Genomic DNA, 8,586 nt, shown 5'->3' on the forward strand with positions numbered 1-8,586 from the left:
TTGACCCAAATATATGATTTATTTTTGTAATGAGAGAATCGCACATGGAATTTTAGAGGGATTTTGATAGCAGTTCCCGCACCGTAGAAAAGCTGCTCTGTCATGAGCCGGAAATTCCATCATGAGCCTAGATCCTGATTTGTTTTGCCTATTGAAGCTTCTAATGTTGGCTGAATGTTTTTGATGATATCATGAAAGTCAATCTGTGACAAGATGTAATTTTGCTACGGAAAGTGCTATGACAAAACGATTTTCAGTTTTGGCTTTCTTTATAATCAAGGAGTTTAATTTGATATAAAATGATGCAGTGTTTGATGGCAAAATTTGACTGAATTCACCTTTCAGGGGATGTAATTTTCTTCGACAGGGGGTCATGAATATGTCGGTGACTGAAGTCAATTTTTATGACCCCCCTCCATCGCGCGATCATCGGGCTAAAATTTTTACGACCCCCTATCGTGGGTCAAAAATTTTAGGACCCCCTTCTGTCAAAATTTTAGAGCGGAGTACAAAACGCTGTTAAAATTTTTTGACCATAAGCGTAATGAAGGCGCACGGAGAGCGCAAAAATCTTGCATTGTATAAAGATTGTGTGCACATTTTGTTCAAAAAAAGTGTAAGAAAAGTTACACCAGTCGCCAGCCCTTAATAATTCTATAACCCCCTATTTTGATTGCTACAAAATTATAACCCCTATTTTTGGTCTTAAAATTCTATGACCCCCAGTATATTCATGACCCCCTTCTGAAGAAAATGATAGCCCCCTTATACCTATAAGGGGCTCAGCTGTGCAATAATTATGAGCCCTGGAAGGAGGGTAAAATTGGGGGGGGCAAGCAAGCGATCCGAGGGGGGGGCAAGCCAATTTTGGCACACACCCATGGGGTGCCTTTTAAATAAAATGCTCTAAAAAGGCTTAGGAAAACAGTATGGAAACGCTGAAATATGCAAATTTTCATGCTCGCTGTGCTCGCAACATATCTAGACCTTTTAAGGTTTGCAAATTGGGATCCCAAAAAAATTGGCATGTGTTGGGGGCAAAGATTTTTTTTTTTTTTTAAGAGGGGGGAAAGCGATTATTTTGCAGGCTGAGAGGGGGGGCAAGCTATTTTTGGTGGGTCGTTCGGACATTGTATTACCCCCGATAATTATTGCACAGCCCCTAATATGGCACATAAATGAACCCTGTGGTGTGCGACTGATGGTAGAGTGGGGGTCACCAGTGGCAAAACTACACTTTCATTGCAATCAAGGGAACAGCTAGCTGGGGGTAAATCTGCCACCACCGCCAAGGGGGGGGGGGGCTGGGGAATACAGATGCATGTGCTCATTTGGGGGAAGTGGGTGGGCAAGGATTTCAAACCAAGCCGCTGTAACAGCCCCATGCGGGGATTGTGCCACTGTCCCAGCTTTACCCTGACAAATTTTCTAAAATCCTCTTTTTTCTTTTTCAGGCCTACTAAAAGGTCAGAGCTACACTGTACAAGTAACAACCAACTGCCAGACACCATTAACCAATGCCACTGTGAGCCATTTCATGTCACATTTTGCAGCGGAGGCAGATGGAAGTCATGGAACAAATGAAATATTAAAAAGCACTGAAATAATGACCGGATTCAGAAACGCACTTCAATCTCACTAATTGAAGAACAATACTTGTGTTGAAAGTCGGGACTCATAAATTAGGTGTAACAGAATGTGTGAAAATTTATTAAGATCTATTAGAAATATTCAATCCAATAGATTAGAATTCAATCTAATTCAATTTTAATATATGGGATTAAAATTGCTTAGATTGATTTTAACCCCTTAGATTAAAATCAAATTAGATGTATTCAAATTAGATTTTAAAAATCCATCCAAATGTTTTTTAGATTAAAAATCAAATAAGATTGAATTCTAGATTGAATATTTCTAATAGATTAGATCCAATTTTGGATTTGTCCCAGATCACAATCACTTAGAGGGAATATGCTGAATTGTATTATAAAAATAAAGACTGCACAAAAAGTAACGCAGCTGTTATAAACATGCCTGTAGCGTTTGAACTAATAATTGTGTTCACAATATTTCAACATAGAAAGAAGGATGATTTATTTACGCGCATTTTGATACCCCATTAGTCAAATCTCGTTCAATAATAACAACACAGCAGTGTTTTTAAAGAAAAATACCCTAATTGAAAGTTGCGGTTATTTGTATTGATATGAAGTCATTGATTGAAACCATTGATTGCTGTAAATGGCAACTTTTAAATTTGTGGTTTTTCTTTAAAAGCACTATGTACTGTGTTATCAGTATTGAACGACATTTCACAAATGGGGTATCAAAATGAGCGTAAATAAATCATCCTTCTTTCTATGTAGAAATATTGTGGAAACGATTACTAGTTCTGAACTTATAGGCATATTTCAGCTGTGTTACTTTTTGTGCAGACTTTTTATTGGATATCTTCCATCACACAATAGAGGATACATGTAGAAAAAAAATCCCCATCATTTATTATCTATTAAGTAGGTTAATGAAAAAAATAGTGCTTTTATTTTTTCACTTCCTTACAGATCTCAAAATAAATTAAAACAATGATCAAAGCTACATATTCACCATGCATTTTTGTTTATTTCATGAACTCTTGTCTTTCTAATAATTATGTACCAGAGAAATAGGTGTAAAAATACATTTAGTAATGAAGTATGAGATAATGAGTGAAAAAAGACCATTTATTTACAGTCTATTGGCAGCCACTAGTCTTTTGAGAAGGCTTTTGTTCAGACCTTCATTTGGGGGGGCCTTTGTCAAGGCCATTTGGCACCACTTGTCAAGAGGAATGAAGAACACCTTGAAGTTAACAAAGATCAGGGGCACAAAGGCCAAAACTGAAAAACTGCAGGCAATGGCCCTGACTGAAATTCGAGTCCAGCTTGTGTGTTAATATGGTGCCTTCACAAAAGACTACATTGTAGCATTGACTGACATCGGCTAGTCTTTCCTGAAGGCTTTGGGTGTGAATGCATTGATGCACAGTCACAGCTTTCATGAAAGAAACAGTGTCTGCCAATAATAAACTATGAACACTTACACTCCTTTAAAAGCATTTATAAGTCAAGGGTTTACATGTAGGACCTTCTTTTATTTTAGTTTTATGTTAAGGGTTTACATGTAGGGTCTTCTTTTATTTATTTAATAAATAACAGACATTAACGAGGCCTTATCTGCAATAGCTGCCAAGTGTCATATTTTAGATAAATTATCAAAATGTCTATGGGGCAGCTATTGCAGTTAGGCCTTCTGGTCCTAAACCCTTGATTAGTGGACTGGATACTCATCATATTTACGGGGATGAAGGTAAACCAGTAGCAGCTACTAAACAATTTGGTCTACAATTACTCTATCCTGCATCCGCTAATCCTAAGGCGCGCTAGTCATAAATGTCACTAGTCCAAGAAAAAAATGGTCGCTAGTCCTAATGGCTGCAGATTTTCCATTGCTAAGGTCTTGTAAACCTTATTTATTTTTGGACTTGTGAACCATTTCCTATTTTTTCGGACTAGCGATCCGTATTTTTGGACTAGGGAACCTTGGCTATACATTGGTTCCCCTCAAGTTCAGTAGTGACGTAGGTGCATATTTTAGTGGGCGCCGTATTGAATCGTGTGCGTATAGTTAATTGTGTAAAAAAAAGGGTGGTTCGTGTGGCGCAGCCATGAAAAGACATTGACGTCACTGCTGAATTTGAGGCAAACCAAAGAAAAGTGCCTAGAACATTTCCAATAATTCCATGCAACTTTTACAGCCTGTAAGGAACTATGCATTACGATTACATCACATGATGTCAGAGTCATTTGTTGAGGTCCTTATTATTTTAATAATTGGAGCAAACATTTACTAGTTAGTTTATGCACCACATAAATTACTATGCAAGTATTTAAGTTCTCATCAAATGTTCACCCTCCAGAAAAGATTTTCTTCAAAAAATTTAATTGTTGACATAATGTTGGGAAAGTTTTCAATGCATGCGAGTGATAGCCCTACTACGGCCTTTTGACTGTGGTGGTCCAAAACCATGCTATATTGTAAAACCTGGCTATATCCAGAGAACTGCTAAACCCAGACTGCTAATGCCCCTTTTGGGTGGAGCGGTTAGTGGGTTTTAGCAGTTCTCGGATATAGTGTGTTTAAAAAGCCCTATAGTACGGCTAGCGAGTGATGCGACAGATAACAGATGCCAGCTGTTGACTTCCAAACCATCATCCTCTTTGTCTTTCACGAAACCAGTATCCTCAGTAGTACTGCTGCACCTGGAAATTGGAATAAAATAAAATAATAGCCAATGATTAATTATTACACATTATTATCAGGATTATGGTATCTAGGCTGTTTGTGTGCCTTAAGGGGTACTACACCTGCCCAATTTTGTGCCTATTTGTGCATTTTTCTCAAAAATTATAGGGCATTGGGGACAAGTAAGATATGTATATTATAGGGGCAAGGACTACAACTACTGCACTGGAAATTTTATATCAGCACAGACAACAGTTGTGGAGTTACAGTCAAAAATGAGGAAAACCAATATTTGATCAAAAATCAATAACTACTTGCTTTGAGTTGCTGAATTTTCAGTACAGTAGTTGGGAGTCCTTGCCCTATACATATCTTACTTGTCACCAATGTGCTATAATTTTTGCGAAAAATGCAAAAATAAGCACAAAATTGGCCAGGGTGTAGTACTCCTTAAAGCCTTAACCCTAACACCAGTAAAACCACAAAATACCACAATGAAAAATTCATAACATGCATGCATCCCAGGGTCTGCGATGACGCAATCAACCGAAGTGTGATATGCTCACGGAATTGCTGGCCGGGCAGCAATAACCCGAGCAGCTACTGGTCCGCGATCGTTCGCTTGGCATGCGAGGGGTCAAAGGTTCGAATCCCGGGGGTGCCAAGTCAAAAATTCTTCTTCTTCTTGAAAAATTCGGATCTTCTCTGACTTCCGATACCAAAAAGCATGGGTCAGTGTTAGGGTTAAAAAGATGTATTTTTCCAGATTAGAGTGTCCTCTACCCCTAACACCAGTAAAACCACAAAATACCACGATGAAAAATTCATAACATGCATGCATCCCAGGGTCTGCGATGGCGACGCAATCAACCGAAGTGTGATATGCTCACGGAATTGCTGGCCGGGCAGCAATAACCCGAGCAGCTACCGGTCCGCGATCCTTCGCTTGCCATGCAAGGGGTCAAAGGCTCGAATCCCGGGGGTGCCAAGTCAAAAATTCTTCTTCTTCTTGAAAAATTCGGATCTTCTCTGACTTCCGATACCAAAAAGCATGGGTCAGTGTTAGGGTTAATGTACTATCTTTTTAAATTTTTAGATTTTCCTTCCAAAATGATAAATTATTGTAGCAGAGTCATGATATGCTATTTCAATAGGTGTGAGGTCAAAGGTCATAAAGTCAAAAGTAGTCACTTGCAATCATTTTGCAATTTTAATTTTTTTTTATGAACTGTGAGAGCGGAGACAGATTTAAAGCACTAATCTGTAATTTACTAAGTCTACTAGTCGTGCATAGTTTCATGGGCATAGCCATCTTTTTTAGAAAGGAGGGCAAAATAAAACTTAGGAGATACACAAAAAAACTCTGCATTGTATGTCTTTGAGCTTCTAAAAAGGCTTTATTGGGACGTAGTACGCAAAAAATTTCAGTATTTTACACTATTTTCGGTCATGATCAGGTTAATTTCTTTTCTTTTGCCCTTCTGATTTTCTCTTTTATTTTTTTTTTTTTTTGCACTTTCATTTCATATATACCTGTCGTGCCTGAGAATTAAATATAGGAACACATAGGAATAATGTATTGGCATTTTGTGTGGTGTGCTGCACCCCTTGGCTACAACTTTGTAAATGAAATTACTTACATCCTCCTCAATAAGGAAAGCTGTGCTGTTCGGTTGCAGGTGCTTTGCTTCAGCGTGTGTTTATAGTTCAGATTTTTGGAAGATATGCCTTGCAGAATGGACCTTTCGTGTGCCAGTTTCTGGAAAGACAATACAGTATGACATTGTAATTAAAGCCATTGTAACATTTGCTAAGGGAAAGCCCTGAATATTTTTCAAAATTCTGTTTTTACACGATTGCTTTGTAAACATATAGTAGGCCTACATACTCTGCAAAAATCAAGACTTTATGTTTGCTCACTTGCTGTGGGTTGGGATTGAGACTGAAGATGAAGTCAAAATCATATTTTCCTATAGACTAAATCAAATTTCACGCATTCCTGCACCTCAATGGCGGCCATAGCCGCTGACGGGGACCAAACTATCTCACCTAAAATGTGAAATGATGCGCCCTTGAAGGATATTTTAAACTGCATTCTACCACCCGTGTTACACGCACACAAAAGAATGATGACAGTTTACAACACAAAAGAATCTCACATCAAATTTTAAGCGGGTTTAATCCACCCAATTGGGCACTCACAAGTTACAACACCTTTTTGGTGCATGCAGGGACCCTAATAAGGCAAAATAAAAAAATAAACATGTTTCACGTCCCCTCCCGCTTCCTTTTTTGAGGTTTCTTCAAATATATTTTTATTTTTTGAAATTCGGTTATAACTTTTCAAAATATATGTCTAGGAAGTTAGGATGCTTTCTATAGCCTTGTTTAGATATGAGAAACATTTTATGAAGGTTTTGTGATCATTTGAGGGGTGTAACTCTCCTCCTTTTTCCAGGCATTATTGTATACGCTAAAACACTGAGCTCTAAGTATGGCTATTTACACCAATTTTGTGATAAAAATAGAAAATAAAAGACCCTCTTCCTCCTTTTTTTCGAAAACCCGGACGTGAAACATGTTTTTATTTTACTTGGCCTAATGGCCGACCAAATCCTGACCATGACTTGGCTCGTTGGATTCGTCTATACTATAGCGAATCCTCACTGCCAGTTAAAATTAATGTTGTGTCGTTTAGTTTTACTTGTGCATTAAAAAAATTAACGAGTTATAAAAAGAAACTCACCTTGCAGAGTCGAGGTACAAACAACACACCCAACATACTCAGCCAGGAGAACGGTATACACATACACGACATACACTGTATTGCAATGATCATGAATGTACAGTCATGACAGTGCATGAACAACAGATCTGTGTGATGCAGTGGTGAATGGGACAAATCTCGTCATGTTTTCGTGTAGTCCGAGGTGCTACTCCGATCGCCAGGCAATCTACGTGTAGTAGGCCAGTGGGACAACGAAAACGCTACGTGAACGAGCTAGTTTTCGTGGTATATTCGATGTCCGTGGCCTTAAACTGTCCTTATCCATCATGTCATTTGCTTCTCTAAATATTCAGTGAATTGAATACTAATATTACTATTGCAAACTAGTCCAAGCACGTCGCTAAAATGAGGCAAATAATTCGATTTTCGCAACTGGATACTTCTGTCAGTGTTATGACTGTCGCAAAAACAGCTGATCGAGGTCAGAGGTGAAATCTGTCAATCAAACTACTTTCGCGCATGCGCAAATGGCACACCTGAACTTAGGGAAATATTTTGCCGAAGGCATTGAGGTGGTGTGGATAAATACCAACGAAAAAACTTCGGGCCTACCGAGAAAAATTCATAGATTTATTTTGTAAACAATAGGGATGTGCGGTATACATAACGATGCTTCCGGTATATGGAAATAAACAAGAACTGTCTTTAAAATATTCGTCATGTGTCTTTCAGCAGTTTCGGAGTGGCCCACCCCGGGGTGGCCCAGCCAAGGCAAGGGGTACTATTAACAAGGATTCTCGAGTACCGGTACTAATAATATACTATATTAAAAGAAAAGAAGAAGGGATAGCTCCGGGGGGGTAGCACTCGACTTTGGAAGTGACGGAGATGTGCGGACAACAGTTCAAAACTATGGTCTGTCGGTGAAAGCCTAGAACCGAACAATTGGAGGGGGGGAGGTCTTTCAGTGAGAAGCCCCCCCCCAAAAAAAAAATGGAGGTCTTTCCGTGAGCCTGGAGAAAATCTTACCAATAGGGTAAGTTGGGGTAAGTGGGACACTTAACATGCTTAAGGATATTATTGGATATAAACGGTTCCAAAAAATAAGCCCCCCCCCCCTAAGAATTTTTGGTATAATCCAAAAACGGCTTGATCAATTCTCCTGTTTTAAAGTTTGTAACATAGGCTGATTTAGTTATGCATCAAGTGAACGGTGTTTTCTTGTTATCTGTTATCATCTTCACTGAGAAATACAGCCATTTTTAAAATTTTCGGCCAAAAAAAAAGCTGCACCTTTCTACATAGGCTTTTTATGCATGACTTTTGGTTTCAGATCTCTTTCACTTGAATAAAATTAATCAAAAATGAATGTTTCTATATTGTTTTTGTTTTCATGAATTAATTTTTACACTTTTAAAACATGTTTTATGGTCCAGTGAGTAATCATATAATAGCCATTTTATTCATCAACAAAAGTTGCACTTTTCTAAATTGCCTTTTTGTATGCATCAAAATGCGTAAATTTAACAAGTTTTTCATTCTAATTCAATTTATTGGGAAAGAACAACTGTAACTTC

The 8,586-nt window shown here is 38.2% G+C and overlaps 1 long non-coding RNA gene across 1 annotated transcript; it reads right to left on the reverse strand.

Annotated features, from left to right (window-relative positions):
• Positions 1-2,593: 2,593 nt before the first annotated feature.
• On the reverse strand, positions 2,594-7,571 carry LOC140166071 (uncharacterized). The gene is made up of 3 exons (XR_011860810.1): positions 7,028-7,571; positions 5,922-6,040; positions 2,594-4,298 (listed from the first exon to the last, which is right to left on the reverse strand). It is a non-coding gene; the product is annotated as an uncharacterized lncRNA (long non-coding RNA).
• Between the last annotated feature and the right edge of the window lie 1,015 nt (positions 7,572-8,586).

The sequence above is a fragment of the Amphiura filiformis genome, chromosome 12, assembly GCF_039555335.1.
Source record: "Amphiura filiformis chromosome 12, Afil_fr2py, whole genome shotgun sequence".
Lineage (NCBI taxonomy): Eukaryota > Metazoa > Echinodermata > Ophiuroidea > Amphilepidida > Amphiuridae > Amphiura > Amphiura filiformis.